The sequence below is a fragment of the Globicephala melas genome, chromosome 6 (genome assembly GCF_963455315.2).
Source record: "Globicephala melas chromosome 6, mGloMel1.2, whole genome shotgun sequence".
Lineage (NCBI taxonomy): Eukaryota > Metazoa > Chordata > Mammalia > Artiodactyla > Delphinidae > Globicephala > Globicephala melas.
Window position 1 is genome coordinate 30076363 of NC_083319.1, and position 14966 is coordinate 30091328.

The window sequence follows — 14966 nt, forward strand, 5'->3', positions numbered from 1 at the left end:
AATTCTTGAGCCAGGCTTGTGTGACTCAGGGGAGGCCTGGGAGACTACAGGTTTCCACAAACAAGAGGCAGGCAGAGGACATGGGGGGAGGAAAGGCCCCACAGGGTCCTGCTTAGTTACATTTTGTTGATCTTTTTTTGTTTGTTTGTTTGTTTGTTTGAAGGGGGAGGGGAAGATTTAAAGAACTCCTAGATTTTATTGCATAGTCAGTATGTGCAGGAATCCTTGTGAGTATGTGTAGGGGGAGGGGCTCATATTTGTGTGAAAAGGAGTGTTCTGAGCAGAGTAATATGTATGTTCTCAGCTGAGGGTGTCTTTAATTTCTCAATTAAATACTTCATTTAAACATCAAAAAATGGCAAGCAGAAGTTGGAAAGGCTTCTGGAGGTTTAGTACAAGAGTACTCTAAATTCATCTTTACTGCTGGTTGAACAGAAAGAATTCAGGAGAACAGGAATCTGGAGGGTGGTGCAGAAGGATCCAGGGGTTTGCATTTCTGGGAATATCCTGCCATCTATACAGCCGGTAATCAAATAAGGCACAGCTAGTGAACAGGGCTCAGGCACTGGGAGCCTAAGTATTGCAATATCGTTGTGAAATACAACAAAAGCATAGGGTCACACTGGATCCCTAGAGATCAGGATTGCTTTGAGGGTATAGTGGAACTATTCTCAGAGTTGCTGGACTACAATGGATATTACTTCTCTTGATCTCAAAAGCTAGATAGAAATTTTAGCATAGATTCTCATAAGATGGGATTAGATTATTGCAGTATCCAAACCAAGAGGGGAAACATAGAAATAGGAAAGCATAATAAGACAAAGAACCAAAGACTGGGGCCTTGAGAGATTTCCATAGCTCTTGGGGGTATACAGATACCTTGTCAAGAGCATTAAGACAGCTTAGGTATACAGTCTTTAGGTAATAGGAGCCATAAAAAATACTCTTTTATTGTCGTTGTTTTTAAATTGCTGTCTCATTATATGTAGACAAACACTTTTTTGGAATTTTTTTTAGTTATATAAATATTCCTTGAAGTAATTTCCTAATACTACATATGTATTCGTTATAAATGAGAATTAAATAGGTTAACATACGTGGTTGTATTACTTTGAAATGTTTAGGGCAAAAATGAAATAAATTGGGATTAAAATATAAATATCGATGGACTTCCCTGGTGGTGCAGTGGTTAAGAATCTTCCTGCCAATGCAGGGGACACGGGTTCAATCCCTGGTCCAGGAAGATCCCACATGCCGTGGAGCAACTAAGCCCATGCACCATAACTACTGAGCCTGCACTCTAGAGCCCATGAGCCACAACTACTGAGCCCGCGTGCCTAGAGCCCGTGCTCCGCAACAAGATAAACCACCGCGATGAGGAGCCTGTGCCCCGCAACAGAGTAGCGCCTGCTCGCTGCAACTAGAGAAAGCCTGCATACAGCAATGAAGAGCCAATGCAGCCAAAAATAAATAAATATTTTTTTAAAATTGCCATCTCTCAAACCACTAAAAAAAAAAGTTAAAAAAATACAAATATTGAAAAAAATATATATATAAATATTGATACTTGATTTAATACTTGTATTATGAATTAAAGGAAAAAGAATTCCTAAGAATTAGCGTTGATATTTCAAATTTTTGCAATATGATATCAGTAAGTTGAATAAAGAAGGAAAAGAAATTTTGAAAGTGCTGACCCACTGATTTAAAAGAATGTGTGGCAGAAGTTGAAATAAACAAGGAAGTAGCTATTCCTAATGTTTCTGTTATCTTCTACTCAATAAGTACTCCCAAATGTCCTTTTTTTTTCCATTCTCTCTTCTGTGCTTCTTATTCTCTTATAATTAACTATTTGTCATCTGCTTTGGGCATTCTCATTGACATAGGTACCTGAAATCCAGTGTCTCAACTGCACTCAAACATTTCTATTTCTTTGTGAACATCCAGAATGGATGTTTGTTTCTTTAAGGAGTAAGAATTTTGCAGTGTGTGCAGTGCGTGATCCTGCTGTAATATGTCTTGATTGTGATATTGCTTATGAGAGGATATATTGCAGAGGGGTCTCTGAAGTTTGATAGCCCAGGTTCGCTTGAAGTTCACCACTTTCTTCACATAGCAGAGGTCCTTGTTTGCTGATATATTTTCTAATTTCTCAAGTAATAACGTATGTGTCAAGAGAACAAAACAAGTCAAAATAAAATCATAGAAATGAAAATAGTGACTCATACATGTTAGGCCTTCAGCAAAATACGTAATTAAGGAAATGAATGAATGGAACTAAACCCTTTGTAAACTGATAATGAGATATATTCAATGGAAAGTGTCACTTTTCCTCAAAAAGTTAAAAAAGTATCAGATTTCTTCCCCTTAATATTTTCAGTTGCAAAATAGCATAAGTAACCTAGTAGAGACTAATGTATTGCACATTTGACAACTGTCAGAATTTTGACCTCTGTAGGGGTCATATGATCCTAATCAGCCTAATCTAGATGATAAATGTTAAAAGCTGGTATTTCAATGAAATGAACATAGTCTGAAGCCATTCTGGAACAGAAAGTGTGCTGTTCATTTTATTTTCCCAAATGATTATGTTATCACAATATGATTTACTAAAAAATCCTTTTCTCTCCCTGCTGATTTGAAATCTAAATATCAAGAAAAATGTCATATATATGTCTATAACTTTCTGGCTCACAATTCTTTTCCATTGCTTGCCCTACTAGTCTCTATGCCAGAACTATAACATTGTAATTACTATATCTGTCATATTTTAGTACGTGGGGGAACAAGTTTCTTTTGATTTCACTTTTTTGTAAAAAATTATTCAAAGTTTTATTCTTCCTGCTGAATATAAAACTATTTTAAAGTTTCATTAAATAAGTACTTATATTAGAATTGTATTTATTTATATATTATATTAATTTGCATAGAATTAACATCTTACTAATTTTGGGTTTCCTGTTAGGGAGTCAGTCAGGTCCTATTTTGTGTCTCTCAAAAAATTTGTGTAGCTTCCTTTATATTGGTGATTCTAACTACTTGTTTGTTTTTATGATATTGTTCATTACAATTGTTTTTATGAATTAGGTCTTGCTTTCTGTTGCATTTTTTTCAGGATAATTTAGATATCTAGGGAAGCTATACTTTTCATATATTTGTTTTATAACTACCCATTTTACTTTCATGTTAGATAGCATAATTGTTTTCAGTGGATTCTCCCCAGGTTTCAAGTAGATAGTCATGTCATCTTCAAATCATAAATGTTTTTGCCATTTCTTTTTTTAAATTATAGGTCTTATTTCCTCTTCATGATTTATTATATTGTATATAAAATCCATAGTTATGAATTGCAGTGATGATAGTGAACATATTTAAATGGAATGCTGTGTTTCACTGAGAGGTTTTGATTTCAAACAATTACTCTGAAATAAATTAAGACTTTTCAGATCATGTATTTTTGAATTTACCTTATTAACATGGAATGTTACATTAATAGAATTCTTCATATTGCTGAACCATCCTTTGATATCTTTTTTTATATGGCTCCTCTTCACGTAATAGACAATATAGCCTCCCTCACTTTTTCAAGATTTACCACCTTTATCATGAGTATTTGAGTAAAAAATGTCCATGTTTTATTTCCACTCAGAAGTTGGTCCATACTCTAGTATATTTCATTGTTTTCTGGCTCCTAAGCAGTATTCTTAACTTCTGTGGCTGCTCTTTTCTCTTCTTCCTATGATAGTCCGAGCAAGAAATACAGATTTTATTTTCATTTACTCAAAACATTGCCAACAAAAGTTGTTGTGCATAGCACTCTAAAAGATTTCAAATTCACAATCAGAATTTTCTTTATTTTCAGAAACGATCTGCCATAGTCAATTTTTCGATGATTATATGTCTCCTTAGACTGTTTACTTTCATTTCTGTGACCTCTATTTCCTACTATTGTCTTTTTCATAATTCAAATCACAGTTTGCCATACAGATAGTGCTATGTAGTAGGCATATTTTGCTAATAATTATATGTTGGCTTTAAAAAATATGAATTCACAAATAAAATTAGAAGGTCACTTTTGTTTTTTAACTCTAAAATGTTTGTCAGGTTAATTCTGGCTTCATAAAACATTTTTGGAAAATTTTACATTATCCTCTATAAGCTTGAAGGTTTTATATTAAATTTTCTTTCTTACACGTTCAGTGGAATTAATCCTTCAAGCTACAGGATATGGCATCTTTTTGGTTATTTGCTATTCCTTAGCAAAATTCTGTAATTATTGTAATTTAATTCACATCTGGCCCTTATTCTGTTTTAGTTTTTCCCAAATATCTTTCTCTTCAAGTTTGGTTGGCATCCTTCTAGGATCTTTACGTATCTTTCTTTCTTCCTCTCTCTCTCTCTCTCTCTCTCTCTCTCTCTCTCTCATTAGTTTATTTTCCTGTTGTATAGTTTATCTTTCAAGTTAGATTGGACAGTTCTATTTGAATCACCTCCAGTGTTTACCGTTTGTTATTTTATTATACAACTTTGTGTATACATGGGTAGTTTATACTTTTCAATTGAGCATGTTATTCATGCATCACTCATATAACATGTATCATTCATGTTTCATCTTCACATTATTTAGATGATGTATATTCGTACATAAATTAATAGATAAGCATATATCGTTGATAAACAAAATACATGCATTACATGCATTTATAATAAATATTTATTTTTGTATAACAATATATGAAACAATTTATATTAAACTACACACACACACACACACAGAGCATTATCTTGGCCTCCCCTACAATCTTACCTATGTCAATCACAGTGACATGTTAATTTTGACATATTTTGAGAGACCACTTTTGCACATTTCTAGTGATAACACAAATTTTATGATATGCATAAATACTTTTAATAATAGTATTGGCATATCAATTATATTTAAGGGAGATTAGGGAAATTAGCTATGCTCAAGTATCTTTCTATTCATAATTCATAGTTAGTTTCTTTTCTTCTCTTTCCTTTTTGTTTTTGTTTTTTTTGGCTGTGCCACGTGGCTTGTGGGATCTTAGTTCCCCAACCAGGAGACCAAGACCAGGGATTGAACCCAGGCCCTTGGCAGCAAAAGTACAGAGTCCTAACCACTGGACTGCCAGGGAATTCCCCTCAAGTTTCTTTTTAACAATATGAATTTTGGCACTGCCTTTTAGTTTACCCACCATGTATCAAGACTTAACTTACTCTTTATGTAACAATTAATGTATGCTGCTTTGAGATGTGAACTCTTTGATGTTTACAAATGGATGACTATCTACTGTAACTACAGTTGAGTGTCTGGTATGAATAGTGTCTTGAGTTTCCCTGGAGATTATCAATATTTGATTTCTTATTAACTTAAACATGGAATGTAGTATGTGCTTATGTACTGGGTATTCAGTGTATGTATAACTGAGAAGGATTTGTACCACTTTGCATACAGAAAAGCATTTTCTCAGCTACATAGTGATACAGTACGGGGAAGACGTTAAAAAAACCTTGCAGGCACAAATTATTGGAACCTGTTTGGTCAGCAAAGATGTTATGCAGTCTCATGAAAACAAACTCTGCTGAAAAATGTCTTGTGCTTTCCTGTTTTAGAGTTACCTGAAAACATGGCATAGCCAAAATTGCATTAACTATGGATAGAGTCCTGTTTTGAAATGTAATTGGAAATTTGGCTGGAAGTTTTTTACAAGAGTATTTATAATAAATAGAGTCTAAAATTATACCATCCATAAAGGTTTGGTCAGAGAAATTGTTATATTGATTTTATGATGCCTTCAACAAATTAAACTTGTTTTCCTAATGCATGTACTGTTTAGAAAAATATTCATATATATCCTTATTAAATGTTTGTTGCTAGATTAATTCCATCATAATTCTCTTGTTTTATTAATAATTAGCTTCAAATGATATTTTTTTCAAAATATTTTGAAAGCTACTCCAATATCTTGGTTTAAATAAGTAATAGGGACATATGAAAGGATTTACTTAGTCAACTTTAACTCTTGCCTTTGTGCCAGCCTCTGGGTTAAGAGAAACTCTTTCGGAGGCATTGAAAGGCCAAATAAAGGAATAGTCATGAGCATTTGGCTTAAAAAATAAGGGGAAAACTTGTCCTAGATGAGCTGCCTCAATATCTGCAGAATATGCTGCTGTGTCAGGCAAATGAGTCAAAAGACATTTGACTGAATACTTAAAGTACAAAAAGAATTAGAAGGTAGGCAACGTAGATTCTAGTTCCTGCCCTGGCCTCGTTACTTACTAACAAGAGATTTTACCTATAAAATGAGATTTATGCTATCCTTTCCATCAGATAGCGAGATTATCATATGTGAGATGATATATGTGAAAGTGCTTTGTAATACTAGCTAAATAATATATACTGTCATTAATGAATTTTGCCTCGTTTGATATGTCAGCTACCTTTATATATGACCTCATTTAATCCTTACACCAATACTATGGTGATTATATTTTTATTAGTATTTTGATACTGAGGAAAATGAAGCTTAAAAGTGGTTAAGTAACCGGCCCAGGTTTACACAGCAGAGATAGTAGAGCTGGAGTTTGATATGCAGATACGTCCATTATGCCAGACTGTTTCCAACATAAAGCTATTAAGAATCATTTTAATTAATGGTAAATAGATAAAGTAGACTTAATGTATATCTAAATTTTATTCTAGCTCCAGTATTCTGTGCTTCTAACTAGTGTATTTCTCAGTATACCTGTCAGAAGATTTTTGAACCTCATGTAAATTTATGAGAACTTATAAATGCCTAGTACTGTTCTGGGAACATTCCTGTCATAATCTAAAATAGAGATAAAAGCATAAAAGGATAACCAGGAAAAGAAGGAGAGAGAAGAGGGATTGCTCTGAGAACTTGTAAAAAATGGTATTAGCTTAGACAACAGTGTCAGGAAATAACAGTAATGTCTAAAGAGAAATGTTTTCAAGCAACATATGAGTTAATTAAAAGGAAAGTATTCCAAATGATTGTGATTCCCTATTGAACAGTCTCTGAAAGTAAAGCATCAGAAACACACTGCATATTAACACTGTGGTTAACACCTTATTGAATTTAACAAGGTTTGCTATGATAAGGATAAGAATACTGCTTTACACTTCATAGGACTTTACAATTTTACTTATCATTTATAAGAATCTGATCTCATTAAATTTATCCTCAAGTTTTACCTGGAGCCTAGTTATGATGACTGAAATCTGACTAAGGCTGAAGGGAAAGCATCTTATGTCTGTTGAAAAATCACTACATACTAAGCACCCTCTATTCCACACACCTCATCTCATTTAAGATTCACAGCGGCCCCAAATGCAGATTTTATCATAATCATTCCACTATTGCTGATGAGACTCAAGAGCTTTAAGAGGATACAAAATAAAAAACTAATATGTTTCTGAACCAGTACTTGAATTTTCTAAATCTATTATTTATCTTAAAATATTTATTTATTCAGGAAAGATTGTCATGGACTACCTACGTCATCCCCACCAAAAGCATATTATAAAACCATTATCAAGTGAGTAAAATGAAAATACAACTTAAACTGGAGTTACATAAAGCTTAAATTACTGCAGCTTTAACTGGAGTTACATAAAGCTTAAATTACTGCAGCTTCTTGTGCCTCTTCCATGGTGTTAATAAGCACAGTAAATTCTGGTATTTCACTTTCAGAGATTCATTGGAAAATTGCATTCTGTTGGAATTCCATCCATTTACTTAACTCATATACTTCCTGAAATTTTTTTTCTCTGGTCATTTATTACTCAGTCTTAAAGTCTTATCCTCAGCTAATACATACTGAAGATGATGATGAGGTTGATGAAGATGATGATGATAGGAATGATAGCGATGACAGAAGTCTTACTATATACCAGACACGAGGAAATTTTGTATTTCAAGAGGGAAAAAACACATACTTGGTCTCACAATTATACTCTGTTTTGCTGGTAAAAGTAGGTTTGAAGTTGAATGCCTGTGTTGTTTTATACTCATATGTTAAATGATGGTGTTTAATTAGTTTCCCAAATTTATTTTCCTGCTGATGTTTAGTTGAGGGACCAAAACTCAAGAAACCAAGTCTAGAGAAAGATGGCAACGCAATCCTTTTTTCTTTTCTTTTTTTTGTTTTTAGTCTTCAGGCAGAGATATACTATTTCATTTTATTGCACTGGAGCTCTTTCCTAACTTTATTTAATTGCACCCAAGTTCTCTCAGGATATAATAAAAGTAGGAAATTTTAAGTTTAACCTTTTATTAAAAATGTCTTCATTTCATTTAAAAAAAAATCATGGTCATCTTGTGATTGAGAAGTTCCTAAAAATGTCTGAGAGACTGGTGCTTCAGTCCCACAAGATGTCCACTTGAATGAGAGCCCAGAAAACCTTCTGTGTGTGCATGTGTGCGTGTTGTGGGGGGGTGGTTGGTGGAGAGAACATCCTCAGGGAAGGAAGAATCCAAGTCTTAGGTACAGTCCAAGTTTACTGAAGAAGGACTAGAAGAGAGGAGAAGATCTGAATTACGGAAAAGGTCTTTCACTCGTTCCTTTACCCGTATGTCTCCATGAAGTAGCCTGAAAGTGTGAGCTTTCCATGAAGTGAAATTGAAAACTCTATTTTACTCTGTGAATGCAGTTGTATATTCATGTAACATTTGGCTGCAAGTAGTCAACAGCCAGCTTAATCACAAAGGGTTTAACAATGGAATAATGCATGGTCAGGAAACACAGCTAAACCCCATGAGGGATTGAAACCAGGAATTTGCATGTGAAGAACTCAGTTTATTATCATATCATTCTTCTCAGTGAAGCCTTGTTTCTTAGCTCTTGTATTTCTCTGAGTGTCGGTTTCATTCTTTTTACTCCTATAGTTTATTTACTTTAAGAATATTATCGTACATAATTTTGTACATATTATTAAAAGCCAGCGTCAGCCCAAACTTTCCATAATTTTATACCTGTCCTTTAAATGAGAGGTTCCCCTGATCAGTCTGTATGACCAAACTCTGTCCCATAATTCTCTATCCCCTTCCTTTGTCTTAATGATCATATAGCTACCTCACATATTACATATTCATTTTATTTAAAAAATTTTCTCTCACCCTCACCAGACTAGAAGCCCCTGGGGAGCACATACATTATCTGTTTTGCTTCCCAGAGTCTAATATAATGCCTGTCAAGAGGTAAATATGCAGTACATGTATGTTCAGCGAATGCCAGACAAATCTCAAAGTCCAGTGACACACACGAAAATAACTGACCTGTAAACTAACTAAATAGATACAGAATAGGTGAGCTCATGTGTGAGAGAGAGAGCATATAAAAGGTTCCAAATACAGACTGCCTGGAAGTAAGTATTGCTAACAGGGGAAAAGCCCGACTGGCTGTCCTCCTTTTCCTTTCAGACTCAAAAAGATCATTACCAAGACCGTAATCAGCCTCTTCTCAGTAAATTAAGATTCTGCTGTCACTCCACTTCTTGGGAGAATATCCAGGGGAAGTGAAGGAGTGTGCAGCCAAGCCAAACCTCGCCCCAGTGATTTCTCTCCATATATCGAGTTGGCCAAAAAGTTCGTTCGGGTTTTTCCGTGAGATGCAACCACTATCATTTAATATATGAGTATAAAAGGACACAGACATTCAACTTCAAACCTACTTTTACCAACAAAACAGATTATCATTGTGAGACCAGGTGTGTCTGTTTTGTCCCTCTTGAAATAAAAATCTCCTCGTGTCTGGTACATAGTAAGATGTTTTTACCCACTTTCTCCTTTTTTGAAATCACTTCAGATATTAAACTATCAGGATTTGGAGTTTGATAGAAGTGTGTTAAATTTTTTACCACTATGGACTGTTAGCTTAATGAGGCATTTAATCTCCCCAAATGACAATAATAGTACATTCCTGGGAGTTGTCACGTGGAATAAAGAAGATAACGAATTTAACCATGCCTTATACTCTTCAGAGCCCTCCAGAGTGGCATCTTGTAATTCTCTGTAACAACAGCCCTCACCTCACTCAGATCAGCACATTTTCTCAGATGCCCCTTTCCTATCACATTACTTGTTATTCCCTGCCTTGGGTGGCCTATTTTATGTGGCTATAGAGAAAAGAGTGTTGCAAAATAGATGCAGTATAGTCCATTGAAGGTCAAAGATAGATAGGTAGGTAGGTAGGTATGTAGGTAGATAGATAGGTAGGTAGGTAGATAGATAAATAAATAGATAGATTGGTTGATTGATAGAATCAGTAGATTTCAGTTTCAATATTCATTACCTTAAGTTTCTAAGAGTATGAGTCAACCAGTAAAATGGGGCTCTTGAGAAAGTGATACAGCCAAGTACCTCATGGAGTTTGTTGTGAATGTTAGATGAATACATTTATGTAAAGGGATCAGTTGGCGTTAGCTATTACTATTATAACTCTAGTGTATTTCCTCCACAGTCCTTTGGCTCCTCTGTCTGTAGTTGGGTACTGATGATGTCCTGAAATCACCTTCTAGGTGGCATTGTTGTTTTGAGGTTTGGGTGGGTTCACAAGAAATGTAGGAGTCAATATAGTGCAGAGATAAATATAGGGAACCAAGTGCCAGCCTGCCTTGATTTGTACTACTAGCTACTGAGTGATCTTGGATGAGTCGCCTCTCTGACCCTTGTTTTCTTCATGGGTAAAATGGGCTTGTTGAGAATGCCTATCTCCTGGGTTATTGATAAAGCACTCACACAGTGCCCAACAAACAGTAAATGTTAGTCATTGATGCTACTCCTTTTGTTGTTGTTGATGTTGTAATAGTTTAAAAAAACACACTTTGTTGTGAAATAGTGTTTATAATCAGATGTTTTTGTAAAGCCCTCTGTGATACCCTTCCTGTAACAGAAAAAAGTAAAAAAAAAAAAAAAAAAAAAATCTGATTTTAGATTGCCTAGAATGTTATTTCTCTTGTTCTATTCCAAAAATTCCACAGCTAGGAGTTCCTTTGAATAACAAGCACTCCTTTTCAATAAAATGTTCTGAATTGGGAGATTGTTGGCCTTCCATAGTCATAAGAACTAATTCAATCAGCCTTCTTTCTTTTGAGTCTACCTGAGATCAATTTCACTGAGAAACTGAACTATTAAAGTAGAAGAATAACTAGATCATGGATTACTCTAGTGTCATGTATCAATCCACCCCCTTTAGGTTTATGATACAGTAAAATCAGTGGGAACTTGGAAGCTTACAAGGAAAAGCACAGGTATAGAACCTGGTAATTTTTTCCTAAGATTAGTCCTCTGCCTAGGAACAAACAAAAATCTTCTCTTTATCCTTTTAACTTTATTCAGGAGAGGCCACAACAGTGAGAGGCCCGTGTACCGCAAAAAAAAAAAAAAAAGCATGGTAAGCCTTTTGTTGAAAGAAGTGTACTTCCTGCTTTTAATCTAGAATGAAGAAAAGGAAAATAGAGGAAAATGGAATTAAGTTTGTGATGGTGAGATGAGGAAACTAATGTGTTAGATTTTCCCAGTGAAAGTAGAGAATGTGCTGGAGGGTACCTGGGAGGCTTCAGGAGCAAAGAAAAGGTATGAAATTGCGATTAGCAGTGATGGTCAAACTTTTTCTGTTAAAAACCAGATGGTAAATAGTTTTAGCTTTGTGGGCCATGCAATCTTTGTTACAACTTCTCAACTTTGTCATTTTAGGGCAAAAGTGATCATAGACGATAAAATGAATTGGTGTATCTATGTTCTAAAAAACTTTATTTACAAAAACTGGCAATGGTATAATTGGGCCTGCTTGCTGTAGTTTGCTGAACCCTGTTGTTAAAGACTGGGGAAATAAGTCTATTAGAGAAATATAATAGTGGAATAGCTGCGCAGTCTTGGTGTAAATTTAAAGTTAGAAATCAGTCATTTAAATCAGTGAAATTAGTTGCGCAATTTCTTCTACAACAGTTTTCATATTCTCCGGTAGAAAAATAAAATAGGCATATAGAAGATAGCATATATAATTGGTAGTTCATCAAGAGTATAAACTAAAAGGAGACTGAGACAATTAATTGAGTGCATTTAAAGAGAAGTGATCATAAAGGTAAGTCATAGAAACACATCTAGGAAAGGAGAAAGCCCATTAGGGCTAGTAGCTGGTGACAAGGGTGGGAATGGTCATGGAAGGTAGCTCTTTTTTTTTTTTTTTTGCGGTATGCGGGCCTCTCACTGTTGTGGCCTCTCCCTTTGCGGAGCACAGGCTCCAGACGCGCAGGCTCAGCGGCCATGGCTCACGGGCCTAGCCGCTCCACGGCATGTGGGATCTTCCCGGACTGGGGCACGAACCCGTGTCCCCTACATCGGCAGGAGGACTCTCAACCACTTCGCCACCAGGGAAGCCCGGAAGGTAGCTCTTGATAGGGTCAAAGACTTTTGGCATTGAGGTGCTTGGACAAGTTATCTGGAAAAATTTAGTGTCTCAGAGACTGGAATATTTGAGAGGAAGTGATGGCTAATTCAGATTATGACTATGGTAAGAATTGATTGAGGTGGAATTGAAAATATTGCCGATAAAGAGATAAAATAAATGAGATATCTGGGTTAGCATATTTTATACATGTGAATATTTAAATTTCTAGACTAGAGTTGGGGTAGGGAGGAAGTTAATAAGCCAGAAACTGAGATCTTCCAAGAGGAAAGAGCTGTGGTATAGTGTTGGTAGATAACGGTAGTCAGCCTGAGAGAAAGGATTCACTGTGTTGTTGGATGACATGAGCTTCAAATAAGCAATGACTATTTAGGAAGGAAAGGTTTTTATGATTTATGTGTGCCCGTGGGGAAAAAGGACTTATGCAATAGAAACAACCAGTGAAAGTGAAGAAGGGAATTTTTACAGGTATGCCTAGCCTCAAAGCTCATGCTCTTAAGAACTATAACATTAAACGTGTTTTTGTCTCCACACTGCATGTCCTCATTAGGAAGTAACTGTTTTCCTTCAAAGGTACACAAAACAATCAGGTCCCTGAGGGAACCTCATAAAAATGTGAACTAAAGATTTTAATAACAAGTAATGCAGAATTAAACTATCATAGAAACAATTCATTCACTAAGGAAAATGTAACATAAACTTCTAATTTCAGAAGCCAGAATCTTCTTATAATGAAATGATCTTATTTAATTAGAGAATGTGACTATTTTTAATTTAAATTGAGAGCACCGTGTCATGGGACTTAAGTACATTTTCCCACACAAGCTCTTCCCTTGTCATTGAAAACACAGTTATTATTTTTGATTCAAAAAATATAGACATAAGTAGTTTTAAGACCAAAGACACTTAGACTAAACACTTTAAGACTGAAGTGTTGTAAATGGTAAAACGTGGAACAGAAGTCAATTACTTCATGGAATAACTAAAAAGAAAAATCACCTAGTATATGGTAATTTTGAATATATCTTGTAAACTGCTAAGTTGATAGTAAATCTTGGGAGAAAGTTATAAATACCTCCATGTTGGTAACAACACCCTGTCAAAAAATCACTAGTATCAAATAATATCACTTGAAATCTGTCAAGTTACATTAGGTTTGGACATAAAAATCTCTATGCATGTATCTCAGTATTTAAAAATTCACAAAATTTTCACTTTAATAATTTGTATCAGTCCAACAGTAAATACGTACATTAATCTTAATACATTATTACAATTTAATAAATACATGAATATTAAATGCTAAATACAAAAAACTTCAATAACTTCAGATTGTCAGTTGAAATGACATTTAGATGCATGTATGAATATATAAATATACAAGTGTATACATTTAAATGTAACATATTAAGAATTGTGTCATACTGTATACTCACTTATATGCTTTTACATCCATAGATAGCCATATACATCATTCTTTCTGTCTAGAATTTTATTAACTACTTTGGACTACGGAATATGGAAAATATCTCAAGTCCTGTTTCACCCAGCTATTTTTGTGTCTGTGATTTCGTAGTGTCCTGCTTTCTTTTTGGATTGTGTTATGTATTACTGTTGCATAATGACCTCTGGGCAGGAGGCATTTTTTCAGTAGTCAGCCTGTTCTCATTTACCCAATAGAATAAATCATTCATTATCACAAGAGACAGAGAGAGAGGGAGAAGGAGGAATGGAGGGAGACAGGGAAGGAAAGAGGATGGAAACAGTATTTCTTATCTAATAGTAAAACATGTAATCTGTCTTTCCCTACTCTGAAAGAGAACTAAGAGAAAGTTTGAGTCTTGGGATGTCTTACTGACATGATTCAATTCCAACTCCCACAGCTCCAGTCTGTGACTAGGTCTCACAAAGTTTATACTTCCAGCTCATGTCCATTACTTGTTGTTTTCCCGAAGTATTTTCTTCTCCTTTTCCCCCTCCTTCTCATCCTCTTTTCTCCTCTTCTTATCTAGCTTTAGAACATCATATTTGTTTGATAAAGTTTCTCTGAAGATCCAGAGAGGAAAGTCCAGTTTCTCTGAAATGGTTTAATTTCTCTACTATATTTGGGGAAATTAGTTTGATAAATCAAAAAATTCATATATCTGAGTTTCATTGACCATTATATAGTTTTCTTGATCAATGAAGAAAAAATGTGCTACCGTATACTTGTTTATAAACCCTAAATAGTAGTGAGATTTTTGCTTCTATTTTGAATAAGAAAAACAAATAGGAGGAGGAGAAGGAGAAAGGAGGGAAGAAAAACTGGAGTTTCATAGTCAAATAGCTAATAGAAAGTTGATATATATCCTACTTTTTTGCCCAATAAAAAAACTTAATAACATGCATTTTTACAGTCAATATGTCTATCTTCTTCAGTTAATGTGTTCACTCCTATAATAATGAGAAGTTATGAATCTCCCTATACCTTTACATATAAAGTTTGCTTAATAAATAATTGTTAAATAAATATATGA